This window comes from Babylonia areolata, chromosome 14 (assembly GCF_041734735.1).
Source record: "Babylonia areolata isolate BAREFJ2019XMU chromosome 14, ASM4173473v1, whole genome shotgun sequence".
NCBI classification, from domain to species: domain Eukaryota; kingdom Metazoa; phylum Mollusca; class Gastropoda; order Neogastropoda; family Buccinidae; genus Babylonia; species Babylonia areolata.
The window spans coordinates 15,103,176-15,120,675 of record NC_134889.1 but is presented as its reverse complement, the minus strand read 5'-3'; the positions used below and the strand labels follow the sequence as shown (position 1 = coordinate 15,120,675).

The 17,500-nt window shown below is 42.8% G+C and overlaps 1 protein-coding gene across 1 annotated transcript in view; it reads left to right on the top strand.

Moving 5' to 3' along the window:
• The window catches only part of LOC143289859 (scavenger receptor cysteine-rich domain-containing protein DMBT1-like), a 127,851-nt gene extending 126,614 nt beyond the window's left edge, over positions 1-1,237 (top strand). Inside the window, exon 53 of the mRNA XM_076599051.1 lies at positions 789-1,237. The gene's annotated coding sequence lies outside the window, so the exon portion shown is untranslated. The remainder of the gene's footprint in view (positions 1-788) is intronic.
• Positions 1,238-17,500: the final 16,263 nt, after the last annotated feature.

Below are 17,500 nucleotides of genomic sequence, written 5' to 3'. Positions count from 1 at the left end.
GCGTAACCCAACGAGCTTTGCCAGGAGGCCTTGATGAAAAAAAAAGGAAAGTGGCAGAATGGTAAAGACGATTATCTGCCAATACAGTGTCCGTGAGGGTCTGGGTTCGAATCCTGCTCTCACCAAGTTTGACTGGAAAATCAAACTGAGCATCAAGTCATTCTGATGAGACGATAATCCGGTCCTGTGTGCAGCACGCACTTGGCGCACTGAAAAAAGAACCCACAGCAACAAAAGCGTTGTCCTCAGGTAAAGTTCTGTGGAAGAAATCTATTTCAATAGGTGTAACAAATACACGCATGCACGCAAGGCCTGACTAAGCGTGTTGGGTTATGCTGCTGTCAGGCATCTGCCAAGCAGATGTGGCGTAGCGTATATGGATTTGTCCGAACGCAGTGACACCTCCTTGAGAAACTGAAACTGAATCTGTTAACATTAATTCATGTTTAGTCTTTCAACCACCCGAATCAGATTTACTGCATGCGTGGGAATGACTGGACTAGTGTGAACGCTCTTTGATTTGTCTCTGCACAAGATTCAGTGATATAGATAGATAGATAGATAGATGTAGATGATGATGATGATGATTATTATTATTATCATCACCGTCCTCCTCATTATCATTATTATTATAGTCATCGTCATCATCATTATCATTATTGTTGTAGTTAAATAACCAATTGGTTAAATGATAGATTTGTTTAATCATGTGTGTGTTTATCCATCTATGTATTCATTTGATTTGTTTATTGATTAATTGATTGATTGATTGATTATGACTGTTGCAGAACGATTCATATCTACCCAAAAAGCTTGACGAGGTAGTGGGGGCGGGGTAGGAGTGGAGGGGTGGGTGGGTGGCAGTGAGTTCCATGCATGCAGAGAATCAGGTTCCAGCATCTTTAGACATCTGTGGAAGAGAGAAAGAAAGAGAGAGACTACTGACTGTGTGAAATGCTGACTGGAGACTGAAAATGAATGTTCGTTGGGCCATCTACATTGAAGGAAGTCCTGCATGGATTTAAAAAAACAACATTTTTTGTTGTTTTCTATTTCATTTTTATTTTTATTCTAAAATATATATTTCTTCAGTGTATATCTGTTTCTTTCGCTTTTGTGCTTCTGTGTCGAGTACTGATGAATCTGTTCAGTGAAGCTGTCTACTAGTTATGTTTACGAAGCTTTGAATGTACGGATGCAAGCTTTAAAGAATGAAAAAAAAAAAAAACAAACAAAATCAACAGTCCTTTGTCGAAAGCATCGTTCATAATTACTATGGGCCAAAGGCCTGACATTTTCAAGTAATTTCGTTTCAGTTTTTTCAGTGTCGCTGTCTCTGTCTCTCTCCCTGGCTGTCTGTCACGGGATATCTCTGTCTCTGTCTCTCTCTCTCTTTTTTGGATCTGTCTCAGTCTCTGTTTCACCCTTGTTCGTTCCTCTTTTTTTTGTTTTTGTTGTTCTCTCTCTCTCCCTGTCTCTCTCTCTCATTCTCTCTCTCTCTATCTATCTGTATTTCTCTCTCTATCCCCCCCCTCTCTCTCTCTCTCCCCTCTCTTTATCTTTCTCTCTCTCCCTCTTTCTCTCTATCTCTCTGTCTTTCTCTCTCTCTCTTTCCCTCCCCCCCTCTCTCTATCTTGCTCTCTCTCCCCTCTCTCTCTTTCTCTATATCCATCTTTCTGTCTCCCCCCCCTCTCTATCTTTATGTTTCTGTCTCTCCCCCTCTCTCTCTATCTTTCTCTCTGTCTCTCTCTCTCCCCCCTCTCTCCCCCTCCCTATGTTTTAATATTTGTATTAATATATTATGCTTTTAAATGTTTGTAATTGGAATTTTTTTTTTTAAAGAATTTGTTTGGTCTTATTCGATACTTGTCTTCACTTCTTGGAGTTTGTTTTGTGAATGACAGATTTAGCTCTTTATTTATGGATGGACAATTCCTTCAGACATGCTTCCATTCCAGTATGACATTTCAGATTTCGCTTTTTAATTGAGATTTTCTGTTTGGTTATGATTAGTTGAGAATTTCTGAGTGCATATGATTTTGTCATTGCAATGAATTACTCCCACCGGTGGTGTTTTTTTTTTTTCACGATACTATTCGTATTTTATTTTTAATTTTCAATTTTTCCAATTACTCATCTATTTATTCATTTACCCATTACATTTCATATATTGGACTGTGTCCTTACTTTGAATTGATTTTGCTTTGTGACAACGTAAACGAAATAAACATGGACGTTTGTAGTATGGTTTTGAGTGTAGTTTTTGTTCGTGTGAGAAACTTTGCGCCGTATGGATTAAAAAAAATATATGTATAATGTGTGTGTGTGTGTGTGTGTGTGTGTGCGTGCGTGCGCGCGCGCGCGCGTGCGTGCGTGCTTGCGTGTGTGTGTGTGTGTGTGTGTGTGTGTAATGAGGCAATGGACCAAAGAAGAACCATATCGATTACCAAGCAAACAACCGTTTCACTACTGATAGCCTAATATGCAGGGACAATTCAAAACAAATTGGAAGCAGAAGATGTAATGGAGGATGAGGAAAATGCTAATGAAGAAGAAGATGAGGATAAAATGGGCCAAATAAATGAAAGAAAGGATGATGACGATAAGGAGAAGAAAACGAAGAAGGAGAGAGGTGTTGAAGAAAACAAGAAGAAGAAGACGAAGAAGAGAGGTGCTGAACAAAAGAAGACGAAGAAGAGAGGTGCTGAAGAAAAGAAGACGAAGAAGAGAGGTGCTGAAGAAAACAAGAAGAAGAAGACGAAGAAGAGAGGTGCTGAAGAAAACAAGAAGAAGAAGACGAAGAAGAGAGGTGCTGAAGAAAACAAGAAGAAGAAGACGAAGAAGAAGAGAGGTGCTGAAGAAAACAAGAAGAAGAAGACGAAGAAGAAGAGAGGTGCTGAAGAAAACAAGAAGAAGAAGAAGAAGAGAGGTGCTGAAGAAAAGAAGAAGAAGACGAAGAAGAAGAGAGGTGCTGAAGAAAAGAAGAAGACGAAGAAGAAGAGAGGTGCTGAAGAAAACAAGAAGAAGAAGAAGACGAAGAAGAAGAGAGGTGCTGAAGAAAAGAAGAAGACGAAGAAGAAGAGAGGTGCTGAAGAAAAGAAGAAGACGAAGAAGAGAGGTGCTGAAGAAAAACACAAGAAGACGAAGACGAAGAAGAGAGGTGCTGAAGAAAAACACAAGAAGACGAAGACGAAGAAGAGAGGTGCTGAAGAAAAGAAGAAGACGACGAAGAAGAGAGGTGCTGAAGAAAACAAGAAGATGAAGACGAAGAAGAGAGGTGCTGAAGAAAACAAGAAGAAGAAGAAGAGAGGTGCTGAAGAAAACAAGAAGACGAAGAAGAAGAGGTGCTGAAGAAAACAAGAAGAAGACGAAGAAGAAGAGAGGTGCTGAAGAAAACAAGAAGAAGAAGACGAAGAAGAGAGGTGCTGAAGAAAACAAGAAGAAGAAGACGAAGAAGAAGAGAGGTGCTGAAGAAAACAAGAAGAAGAAGACGAAGAAGAGAGGTGCTGAAGAAAACAAGAAGAAGAAGACAAAGAAGAAGAGAGGTGCTGAAGAAAACAAGAAGACGAAGAAAAAGAAGAGAGGAGCTGAAGAAAACAAGAAGAAGACAAAGAAGAAGAAGAGAGGTGCTGAAGAAAACAAGAAGAAGACGAAGAAGAAGAAGAGAGGTGCTGAAGAAAACAAGAAGAAGACGAAGAAGAAGAGAGGTGCTGAAGAAAACAAGAAGAAGACGAAGAAGAAGAGAGGTGCTGAAGAAAACAAGAAGAAGAAGACGAAGAAGAAGAAGAGAGGTGCTGAAGAAAACAAGAAATAGAAGACGAAGAAGAAGAGGGGTGCTGAAGAAAACAAGAAGAAGAAGACAAAGAAGAATTGAGGTGCTGAAGAAAACAAGAAGAAGACAAGAAGAAGAGAGGTGCTGAAGAAAACAAGAAGAAGACGAAGAAGAAGAGAGGTGCTGAAGAAAACAAGAAGAAGACGAAGAAGAAGAGAGGTGCTGAAGAAAACAAGAAGAAGACAAAGAAGAAGAAGAGAGGTGCTGTAGAAAACAAGAAGAAGACGAAGAAGAAGAAGAGAGGTGCTGTAGAAAACAAGAAGAAGACGAAGAAGAAGAAGAGAGGAGCTGTAGAAAACAAGAAGAAGAAGACGAAGAAGAAGAGAGATGCTGAAGAAAACAAGAAGAAGACGACGAAGAAGAAGAGAGGTGCTGAAGAAAACAAGAAGAATAAGACAAAGAAGAAGAGAGATGCTGAAGAAAACAAGAAAAAGACGACGAAGAAGAAGAGAGATGCTGAAGAAAACAAGAAGAATAAGACGAAGAAGAAGAGAGATGCTGAAGAAAACAAGAAGAAGACGACGAAGAAGAGAGATGCTGAAGAAAACAAGAAGAAGAAGACGAAGAAGAAGAGAGATGCTGAAGAAAACAAGAAGAAGACGACGAAGAAGAAGAGAGATGCTGAAGAAAACAAGAAGAAGAAGACAAAGAAGAAGAGAGATGCTGAAGAAAACAAGAAGAAGAAGAAGACAAAGAAGAAGAGAGATGCTGAAGAAAACAAGAAAAAGACGACGAAGAAGAAGAGAGATGCTGAAGAAAACAAGAAGACGATGAAGAAGAAGAGAGGTGCTGAAGAAAACAAGAAGAAGACGACGAAGAAGAGAGATGCTGAAGAAAACAAGAAGAAGACGACGAAGAAGAAGAGAGATGCTGAAGAAAACAAGAAGAAGACGACGAAGAAGAAGAGAGATGCTGAAGAAAACAAGAAGAAGACGACGAAGAAGAGAGATGCTGAAGAAAACAAGAAAAAGACGACGAAGAAGAAGAGAGATGCTGAAGAAAACAAGAAGACGATGAAGAAGAAGAGAGGTGCTGAAGAAAACAAGAAGAAGACGAAGAAGAAGAGAGGCGCTGAAGAAAACAAGAAGAAGAAGACGACGAAGAAGAAGAGAGATGCTGAAGAAAACAAGAAGAAGAAGACAAAGAAGAAGAGAGGTGCTGAAGAAAACAAGAAGAAGACGAAGAAAAAGAAGAGAGGCGCTGAAGAAAAGAAGAAGAAGACGACGACGAAGAAGAAGAGAGGCGCTGAAGAAAACAAGAAGACGAAGACGAAGAAGAGAGGTGCTGAAGAAAACAACAAGAAGAAGACGACGACGAAGAAGAGAGGTGCTGAAGAAAACAAGAAGACGAAGACGAAGAAGAGACTAACCCAACGCGCTTAGTCAGGCCTTGAGGAAAAAAAAAGGTGAATAAATGATAGATAAGCTTACACAAATAACTAAATAATAAATAATAACTATAATGTAAAAAAAAAGTAAAACATGAAGACACACATTCACATATACACCCGCACATGCATAACAGATATGCACCGAACATGCAGTTTCACAGATATGAAAGCACAGTCAAATACATATAAACGTACATGGGAATGAGGTAGTGATGGGAGTTTGGAGGGAGGGGTGTGGGCGTGGGCGGGGTGTGTGTGTGGGGAGGTGGTGGGTGGTCATTTGATCAGTCAGAAAGCGGGGAAGGGGAAGGGGAAAGCTTCCCACATCACCACAAAGTAAGAAGAGGACAGGTCAGAGGGATCAAACTGTACACACCAGATGCCAAAAGCCGCTTTCTCTACCCGGCCCTGAAAGCAGTGGGCAGAGGGAGTGGAAGGGGAAGAGGAAAAGGAGAAAAGAACAATCTCCGCCCTGTCCTTTGCAGCCACGAGTTGAGAACCTCTTCAGCTTCAGAGAGCGGCTTTCGTCTAACCGGAAGCTTATGCAAATGTTATCAAGGGGGAGTGGGAAGGGTGAACAATGAGGGCCCAGAGGGCGCCCCTTCGATTTCCTTGCACGCTAGGCAGCGCTTTGCTCGGAGACGGATCCGACGCTGAGCTTTGAGTTTAGCTTTGTGTGCGTGTGTGTGTGTGTGTGTGTGTGCGTGTGTGTGTGTGTGTGTGTGTGTGTGTGTGTGTGCCTTTCTTTGCCTCTGTCTGTTACTCCCTGTCTCTCTCTGTCTCTGTCTCATCTCTCTTCTCTCTCTCTCTCTCTCTCTCTCTCTCTGTCTCACCTCTCTCTTCTCTCTCTGTCTCTGTGTCTCATCTCTCTCTGTCTCTGTCTCTCTCTGTCGCTCTCTGTCTGTCTCTGCCTTTCTTTGCCTCTATCTGTCTCTGTCTCAGTCTCTCTACTAAATTGCAATTAAATGTTAATCTAGATAAAAGTAATATAATTGGTTTCAGGACAGATGGTTATCTGGCAGCAAGGGAAAGGTGGGTGTATGGTGGTATTGATATACCAGTTGTCAATGCTTACAGATGTCTTGGACTTCTTTTTTTCCACTCGTTTGAGTTTTGTAGCTGCATGCAGGGATCTTTCAAGCAGAGCAAAAACGTGCTGTAACATATGAAGAAACTCTTTTTATTAAACAATAATTCTTTGGATATTGTCATTAAGATTTTCGATACCCAGATACATCCCATCGTACAATATGGTTCAGAATTATAAGGTCTAGATAAAAAAAAAATGCTACAGTACAATGTGAATCCGTTAATTTATTTGGACTGAAAAAGTTTTTAGGAGTTGAAATGAAGGCATCTAACGATTTAGTATACGGTGAGACGAACAGATATCCAATCTATATAAATTCTGCAGTTAGATGTGTTCGATACTGGTTTAAATTACTAAAAGTGAATGAAGATAGACTGCCACGCAAATCCTATGATATGTTGTTTGATTTTGATTCTAGAGGTAAAAGGAACTGGGCGTCAAATGTACGAACTTGTCTCTGTGAACTGGGCTTTGGATATGTTTGGGAATATCAAGAAGTGGGTAATGAGAATATGTTTCTGAAAACTTTTCGTCAGCGTTTGATAGATTGTACTAGAGATGGCAAAACTAGGAAAATCAGATTCAGTCAAGTGATAGATTCTGTCTCTACAGATCTCATACTTCTACACATTTAGTTAAGAATTATCACGTGTTTAACATGGAAAGACATCTACGAGGTTTTTTTTAACAAGATTTTAGTTTGGCATTTCTGAAATCTATATGCACAGATACCGTTATAAAATTGTTGATCATACAGAGAAACTGTGTCCTTTGTGCAAACAGTCAAACGAAGATGAAGTGCATTTTGTTTTGATGTGTCCTGTGTAACATGGTTTTCGCATAAGATTTATTCCAAAGAAATATTACGAACGTTTATGTTTGTTTAAATTATGTTCATTGATGGCATCATCTGATAATTGTGTCATGCGTAATCTCGCATTGTATTTACATAGAGCGTTTAAGTCAAGAGAAACGGTATTATCATAATTTCTTTAATTAATTATGAAAATGGTGAATGTGTACTGATGGTTATGGTGACATCTACATATTGTATTATCGCCCTTCATTCATATGGGGCTGTGGCATAAGTGAATAAATCATCTCAGTCTCAGTCTCTCTTTCTCTTTATTTGTCTCTGTGTCTCTGCCTCTGTCTCTGTGTGTCTATCACCCCCCCCCCTCTCTCTCTCTCTCACTCTCTCACTATCTCCATCTTTTTCTGTATGTCTCTGGCTTCTCTCTTTCGCAGTCTCTCTTTCCGTTCGTCTTTCAGTCTGTCTGCCTATCTATCTGTCTATCTATCTTATTATGTATCTATCTGTCTATCTATATCCTTCTATCCCCCTCTGTCTCCATTTGTCTTCATCCCTCTTTCTGTCCGAGTCTCTCTCTCAGTATATATGCCTCTCTCTTTCTCTCTTCCTACTCTAAGTGTTCAGTGTTCTCCCCCCTCTCTCTCTCTCTCTCTGTCTCTGTCTGTCTGTCTGTCTGTCTCTCTCTCTCTCTCAGAACATGGACGAGATGCAAATATCAAATCCAGATCACGTAAACGAATTGGTTAAACACAATCTAATCGCATGGTTTTGCATGTACAGGGCAAAAAGACTGCACACGCACACAGCGAGAGAGACAGACAGACAGACAGATAGGGACACACACACACACACACACACACACACACACACACACACACACACACGCAGATATAGATATATATATATATATATATATATATATATATATATATATATATGTGTGTGTGTGTGTGTGTGTATTATATTACACACACACACACACACACACACACACACACACACACACACATATATATATATATATATATATATATATATGTGTGTGTGTGTGATTTATTTATTTATCTATCTATCTATCTATCTATCTATCTATCTATCTATATATATATATATATATTATAAAGAGACAGATAGACAGAGACAGAATGTGAGAGGGCTGGAGACAGAGACGTCAGTGCGTGAGAGAAAGAGAGATAAACACAGAGTAAGAGACATAGGAAGACAAAGAAACAGACAGACAGACAGGCAGACAAAAACAGAGAGACAAAGACAGAGAGAGACAGAGTCAGCGAGGGACGGAAGCCGCGCATTCAGCAGGCTAGGCGGCCATTTTGTGGCCGGAAATACGATCATGTCGTTGAATCAACATCCTCTTCCGGGTCTTTTCTCGTGTCCGTCAATCTGTCGGTCTCTGGCGCTGAGACTGACGCCTGCACAACTGTTGCAGCTGTCGTAAATGATGTGCTGTCCTTACTGAGGCGATTCTCAATCTGAAAAAAAACAAAAACAGGACGAAGAAGAAGAAGAAGCAGAAGAGGAGGAGGAATAAGAAGGAGATGAAGAAGGAGAAGAAAAGAAGGAGGAAGAGAAGGAGAGGATAAGAAGGAGAAAGCGAAGAAAAAAAAGTAGAAGAAGAAGATTTTTTTTAAAGATGATGAAGGAAGAAAAGAAGACGAGAAGAAGAAGAAAAAGAAGAAGAAGAAGACAAAAAGAAAAAAAAAGAAAAAGAAAAAAAGGAAGAATAAGGAGGAGAAGAAGCAGAAAAAGAGAAGAGGAAGAACGGCAACATCAAGAAGGAGGAGGAGAGGACGATGACGACGACGAAGAGGAGGAAGAAAGAAGTAAGAGGAGGTGAAGAAGAAGAAGAAGAAGAAGAAGAAGAAGTAGAAAAAGAAGAAGAAGAAGGTCAAGGAGGAGGAGGAGGAGAAGAAGAAGGAGGAGGAGGAGGAGAGGAAGAAGAAGAAGAAGAAGAAAAAGAAGAAGCAGGAGGATGAGGAGGAAGAGCAGGAGGAGGAGAAGAAGAAGAAGAAAAAGAAGAAGGATGAGGAGAGGGAGAAGGGATTTTAAGCGCCCCACGCCCTTCCACTGGACTCTGAGTGGTGGTCTGGGAGTCAGTCATTTGGGTGAGACGATACGCAGAGATCCCGTGTGCTGGATGCACTTACCGCACGTTAAAGAACCCCTGCCAGCAGAACAGTTGTTGCTGGTAGAATTCTGTTGGAAACTGGGGGGAAACCCCCCCCCCCCACAGAACTTACCAACTTTGACAGTGAAACAAATACACTTGCAGACAGAAAAAAAGAAGAAAAAGAAATGTGGCGCTGCACTTTGGCGACGAACTCTCTCCGAGGAAAGCAGTATAAATTTCACACAGAGAATTTTATAACAATGCAATGCAATCCAATATGATATGCAACTATCAAGACTGTTCAACGTTTATGGCTATTCTGTTTAAAAAGTGACAATTTGCAATATTGTTATTTTTGACTGGATGTGATATTGAACGTGATTATCTGTTTAAGTGCCCAGAGTTTAATCAATGACTATTGTTGATATTTCGTTGACATTGTATTGTACTACGTTATTTTGTATTGTATTATTTGTTGTCATGACACATTTCCCTGTGTGATAGCGAGGGATATTTTTTTTCTTTTTGATAGCGCCTATCCTCAGTCGGAGACCAAGCTCTAAGCGCTTTACAAACACGGGGTCATTTACACAACAGGCTGCCTACCTGGGTAGAGCCGACTGACGGCTGCCATTGGGCGCTCATCATTCGTTTCCTGTGTCATTCAATCAGATATCAGGCACGCACACATACACACTCAGACAAACATGTAACATTTAACATATTACGCGTATGACCGTTTTGTTTATTTACCCCGCCATGTAGGCAGCCATACTCGTTTTCAGGGGTGTGCCTGCAGGATATGTTCTTGTTTCCATAATCCACCGAACGCTGACATGGATTACAGGATCTTTAATGTACGTATTTGTTCTTTTGCGTGCGTGTACACATGAAGGGGGTTCAGGCACATATGTTGACCTGGGAGATCGGAAAAAAACCCTCCACCCTTTACCCACCAGGCGTTTTACCGACATTCGAACCCGGGACCCTCAGATTGAAAGTGCGACGCTTTAACCACTCGGCAATTGCGCCCGTTACTGCACTTTCAAGAGCAGAGCACTTCACCACAGAGCAGCATCACCCATGTTTATTTCCCTTTCTGTCCGTATGTGTAGGTTTTTGTTTTACTCTCAAAGTGGATTTTTCTAGTCATTTTGCTGTGCCAGGGACGACCGACCGACAATAATATTGTTGTTGCCATAGGTTCTTTTACGTGCAGGGAAGTGCATGCTGCACACGGGACCTCGGGTTTCTCGTCGTCTCATTCAAAAGACTAGCACCCGGACCGCCACTCAATGTTTTGTGGAGAGAGGAGAGTGAAGATCATAGTCCGAATGAAGAACTCAAACCCTTGGGCGGACACTGGCTTCCTAGTCTGGCGCATTTCCATTAGGTCTTCGCTCTACCATGAAATTAAGGATATTGTTAGATAGATGTGCCAGTGATTTGGTTATGTATGAATGTATGAATGATTGAAAACACATATGTAAGTATTTGTATTTCTTTTTTTTTTTATCACAACAGATTTCTCTGTGTGAAATTCGGGTTGCTCTCGGTGTGTGTGTGTGTGTGTGTGTGTGTGTGTGTGTGTGTGTGTGTGTGTGTGTGTGTGTGTGTGTGTGTGGCGGGGTGCAAGCGAGCACCGGTGCATCTGTGTGTGTGTGTGTGTGTGTGTGTGGAGAGAGAGTGTGGGCGGAGGGTATTGAGCGTGGAGGTGAGGAGCGGGGAACGCAATGTAAAGCGCTTGGAGCAGTATTTCTGGCGAAACACACTGTATGAATGTCCACTATCATTATCATCAGATGCACCTCAGTTTTGTGAGCGCTGCTGTCGCCTGTGCAATCCTGGAGAGTACTTCGGGTTTGGATCCCTCATCTGTCACAATTGCTCCCAGGTATTTAAAGCTGTGGACAGTTTCTAGCTTCTGGCCATCCACTCTTATGTCAGTGCTGATGCCATTGGTGTTGTTGGTCATCAGTGTGGTCTTCTCTGCACTGATCTGCATGCCATAGGCTCTAGAGGTTTTATCAAGGTGGTCCACTAAGCTCCTCTTCTTTTCCTGCTAGGCCATCAATATCGTCGGCGAAACGTAAGTTGGTGACTGCTCTGCCTCCGATCTTGACTGTTCCTTTGTGGTCTTCAAGTGCATCAGTCATGATTCTTTCCAGGAAGATGTTGAAGAGAGTTGGTGAGAGCAAACAGCCTTGCCTCACTCCGACTGTGGTTCTGAACCAGTCCCCTATGTTACTGTTGAAGTAGACTGCGCTGGTGGCTTTGTCGTAGAGGTTCTGTATCACACGGGTCAGGTTGGCATTGATGTTATACAACCTCATGGTGGCCCATAAAGCTGCATGCCATACTCGGTCAAACGCCTTCTTGAAATCCACGAAGACGTGGTAGAGGTCTTGTTGATGTCGGAGGTACCTCTCGCACAGTATCCTGAGGTTGAAGATTTGCTCTGTTGTACTGCGCCCTGGTCTGAAACCTGCTTGTTGCTCTGCGATGATCTTCGCCGCTTGTGGCTTCAATCTATTTAGCAGGATCTTTAGCATGACTTTGCTGGGATGGCTTATTAGGCTGATCGTGCGGTAGTTCTGGCACTGTTGTAGATTGCCTTTCTTGGGGAGGGTGATGATCAGCGACTGGGTCCATGGTGTTGGCCACTCCCCTGTCTGCCACATCTTGTTGCAGATGGTTGTGAGGGCTGTGATCATTGCTTCTCCCCCTGCTTCGACCAGCTCTGCTGGGATATTATCCACTCCTACTGACTTCCCCTTTTTCAGCGATTTTACAGCTGCTTCCACTTCTTCTCGAAGGATGGGGTGGTTGTCGTTGTTGGTTGCTGGAGGGACGTTCAGTACCTCTGGGTCTCCCGTAGCTCTGTGACCGTACAGCTCGGAGCAGCATTCAGTCCACCTCTTCAAAATGTCCCGTTCTTCAGTGAGACATTTTCTCTACCTTTCCACATCTCTTAGATGGTAGGCTTTCCTCCCTGTATGAAATCTTATTGTGTCAGGTAACGTTAGGCAACAAACATAGGGAACCAAACGAAATCAGAGAGAATAGACTGCATTCCCCTGAGTTGAAATGTTCTAGGAATAAGATGGAATTTACAGTTGATGGAGATAGGGATATTCACTCGTGAGACAGTCGGCACAAGATAAATCCACGACATTTCCGTCGTGTGACAGTAATATTTACTGATGTGATAGTTTGTGGACATGACTTTTCAATTCCATTTAGTGTAAAACACTCACAGGGTAATAGCGACACCTTTTCACCCGCGTGATAGTAACAACGCTTTTCACCCGAGTGATAGTGCTATACGCCCGTGTGATATGTACACCAACTTAAGGACGAAATACCCAGTTCGGACTCCTGCACACGTTCCCATTATGCCAGAGGAGCCACCCCACTTTCTATTCCTCCACCCTCTCCTCCTCTTCTTCCCTTTCGCATTAAAGCGCCCGTTATCCACATTCCTATAGTATGGTGCTAAGAAGAAGAAGATGAAGAGAACATGTAGATGAATGAATAACTAAATAAGCAATTAACCAGAAAAAAGATAAATAGATAAGGAAAGACAAGAAAGAAAAACAAAAGGAAAAAGAAAAAGAAGAATGTGGATAATCAAACCAATATAACAGATAAATAAGTAAATAAATAAATGAGAACAAAAAAGCAGAACAACCAGAAGAACAAAACGACGAAAAGAACAGTACACACAAGAAAAAGGAAAATTGGAAAAAGAATAAAGATTGTGGTGGTGGTGATGATGATGATGATGATGATGATGGAGAGGAAGAAGAAGAAGGAGGAGGAGGAAGAGGAGGAGAAGAAGAAGAAGAAGAAGAAGAAGAGGAGGAGGGGGAGGAGGAGGAGGAGGAGGGGAAGAAGAAGAAGGAGAAGGGGGAGGAGGAGGAGGAGGAGAAGAAGAAGAAGAAGAAGAGGAGGAGGAGGGGTAGGAGGAGGAGGAGGAGAAGAAGAAGAAGAAGAAGTAAACAACAGCAACAACAAAGAAGACGAAAAAAGTGAGAGAGAGAAAAAAACGAAAGAAAGAAGACAAAAACAAATATTGTACATCACAATGATAAATTCCAACTTGTAGCTAAATTAATGGGCATGCACACACGTTCACTCATAAGGGTAAATCGCAAAGTCAGAGAGAGAGAGAGAGAGAGAGAGAGAGAGACACTGAAACACTGAAATGTTTAATGTCATTAGCTGAAAAGCTCTGGTGACACAGTAGGTACTAATCAGAACAAAATGGTGCAAAATAGAACAGACGGGAAAAAGAAAAACAGAATTGAAACAACATAAACTAATAAGAGATCTGCGACACTTTGGCACTTTGTCATTAGCTTAACTCACTCAGTACGGCCAGTCCTCTCTTCTCCTCTACACAGACCCCTCGGATGTCCAGTGGGTGTCTGAATGACCCAACCTTTAGCTTCCGTCGTCAGAATTGTGGTATTCTTTGTCAACATTCACCTCTTCAGTGTAAGAGCGTTCCGCTTGTAATATTTTGATGATGGTAATTGGGATGAAACGCTGTTAACGTCGACTCTTTCGCCGTTCGTATGGAGAGAGTTAAAGTCATGTGACAGGGCGGTAATGTGCCTTTTTTCAGTCGTTCGTCTCCAAGGTTTAGACAGTACGCAGAAAACAAAGTAAAGATAAATCATATGATACATATTTACGCATGTAACATCGACACACATCTTATCAATACAAACACACACTAAAGTACATCTAAATCCTGAAATAATTATTTATGCCTCAACATCAAAACCCATCATATCAATACGAACACATCAAATAATGACAATGTGGAGATTGACCATCCAAATGTATCCCTTCCTTTTTATCTGTTTTTTTCCCCTCATAGAACCCATACTAATTTTTAATTGAATAATGAGTATTTGGACCGATGATGGACGTTTACCGTATAATTATTTCTTGCCTCAGATACATATTAATTTTTGCAAGTGAAAGTATCATATCTTCATTTTCTGTCATCAGTATGCCGAACAAATCTTTTCTTTGCGCTGGAGCTGTTTGGAAAGGGTGCAGTTTTTTCGCAGTTCATCGTATCTTTTGCAATTAAATATGAAATGATTTTCATCTTCTGGGCTTTCGCCACACAGTGGGCAAGGAGATGGATGTTTCTACGTGTGAATCGAACCATCTTCTGTTGGCATTCAGTCCAAGCGCTCTCAATCTGAGCTTCACAAAGCAGATTTTATTAAATATATTTGTTATAATCTCAGTATCCTTCTCTATTTGGAATATTAATTTAAATGAATAAGGCCATTTATACCTATCATTGCTTTTTATTTCTCTGTGCCAGTTTTGTTTGTAACATGCTATAAATCTATCTTTAGATTCCGATACAAAGCCGCTCTCGTGCCCTACTCCTTGGCACCGAATCCATGTTCCGCTAGTGTTTTCTTGGTGTGGAATACCCAGTGTGTGTGTGTGTGTGTGTGTGTGTGTGTGTGTGTGTGTGTGTGTGTGTGTGTGAGACAGACAGACAGACACAGACAGAGGGACAGAGACCGAGACAGACAGACAGATAGACAGACAGACACCGACAGAGACGGAGACAGACTTTGCACGCGCATGTGGGACAAAAGACCAGACTTTTTCGCTGAAGATACTGTGAAGATATTGTGATATTGTGCGTGCATATAGGCAGATAGACTGATAGATAGATAGACAGACAGATTGACAGACAGACAGGTAGATAGTAGATAGATATTCCTTTCTTATACTTTCTTGGAAAACAAGAATCTGACAAAGAGACAGCTGAAATCCATCTCAACTGAAGGCCCACCTCACAACATATCTTCATCTGTCCCTTGCTCTGTCCCCACAACCGCTACTCTGACGACTCTGACCCCTTCCACTGACTACTCTGACCCCTACCCCCTTCCACTGACTACTCTGACCCCTACCCCCTTCCACTGACGACTCTGACCCCTTCCACTGACTACTCTGACCCCTACCACTTCCACTGACTGCTGTGACCCCTTCCACTGACAACTATGTCCTTCCAAGTGACTACTATGACCCCTTCCACTGACAACTATGTCCTTCCAAGTGACTACTATGACCCCTTCCACTGACAACTACGACCCCTTCCACCGACAACTATGACCCCTACCCCTTCCACTGACTACTGTGACCCCTTCCACTGACTACTATGACCCTCCAACTGACTACTATGACCCTACCCCTTCCACTGACTACTATGACCCCTACCCCTTCCACTGACTACTATGACCCCTTCCACTGACTACTATGACCCTTCCCCTTCCACTGACTACTATGACCCTTCCCCTTCCACTGACTACTATGTCCCCTACCCCTTCCACTGACTACTATGACCCTACCCCTTCCACTGACAACTATGTCCCTCCAACTGACTACTATGACCCTACCCCTTCCACTGACTACTATGTCCCCTACCCCTTCCACTGACTACTATGACCCTACCCCTTCCACTGACAACTATGTCCCTCCAACTGACTACTGTGACCCTTCCCCTTCCACTGACTACTATGACCCCTACCCCTTCCACTGCCTACTATGACCCTTCCCCTTCCACTGACTACTATGACGCCTTCCACTTCCACTGACTACTGTGACCCTTCCCCTTCCACTGACTACTATGACCCCTACCCCTTCCACTGACTACTATGACCCTTCCCCTTCCACTGACTACTATGACCCTTCCCCTTCCACTGACTACTATGACCCCTACCCCTTCCACTGACTACTATGACCCTTCCCCTTCCACTGACTACTATGACGCCTTCCACTGAGTACTCTTACCACTTCCACTGACTACTCCCCCTACACCTTCCACTGACAACTTTGGCGTCTTCCACTAACTACTCTGACCCCCTTCCACCGACTACTCTGACCCCACCCCTTCCACTGACTACCCTGACATCTTCCACTGACAACTATGACGTCTTCCACTGACTACTTTGATCCATACCCCCTTCCACTGACTTAGTGATGTCGTCCACTGATTACTATGACGTCTTCCACCGACTACTATGACGTCTTCCACTGACTACTATGACGTCTTCCACTGACTACTATGACGTCTTCCACCGACTACTATGACGTCTTCCACTGACTACTATGACCCATTCCACAGACTTTGATCCATACCCCCTTCCACTGACTTAGTGATGCCTTTCACTGACTACTATGACCTCTACTCCTTCGAGTGACTACTCTGATCCATAGCCCTTCCACTGACTACTATGACGCCTTCCACTGACTACAATGACGCCTTCCACTGGCTATTGAGTATGACGCCTTCCACTGACTACTGAGTATGACGCCTTCCACTGACTACTCTGATCCATAGCCCTTCCACTGACTACTATGACGCCTTCCACTGACTACAATGATGCCTTCCATTGACTACAATGATGCCTTCCACTAACTACTGAGTATGACGCCTCATGTATGTATAAACTGAGGATATAGTTCGAGCTTTGGGGCGTTTATGGAAACGTCCATTCCCCTTCATGCAACTTTTCATCGAAAGTCAGCGTTCGGACCACCATCGCTTCCAGAGCCCCCCCACCCCCATCCCCCCTACACCCCTATCCCTCCCTTTTCCTCCTCTGCCTCCTCCTCCCCCTCCTCCTTCTCTCCCACTCTCTGTCTCTCTCTCCCTCTGTGTGTGTGTGTGTGTCTCTCTCTCTCTCTGTCTCCGCCACCCCCCCCCACCCACCCCCCCGACCCCCTCTTTTCCTCGCACGTCGTGACGCCCACACTCTGTCGCTCACAAGCGCAGTTTCTCTCTCTCTCAGCCATCTCTTTCTTACATTATAACTACAGGCAGCGTCTTCGCTCTCGCTCTTTGCAGTAGGCAGCAGACCTGCTTCAGTTCAGCCACCTCAGTCTTGGACGATAGATAGCCTGCCGCCCATTTTTCCTCCTCCAGCTGTTTGACAAGAACAAACGTAGGTAAATTTGCACTGTTTTCTTTCTCTCTTTCTTGTTTTTTTTGTGTTTTGTTTTGTTGTTGTGGTGGTGGGGGATGGTAGTTCTGGCGATGGTGTTCTTGGTATTGTAATTGTTATTTTTTTGTTGTTGATTTCAATCTATTTTCTGCTTCTTCTACACTAAAGTCTTTTCTTTTCATCCCCTCCGTCCCCCCCCCCCCCCCCCCCCGGCCCCCCTCTGTCTAGTACAATATCATTTCTTGGCCGTTTTTA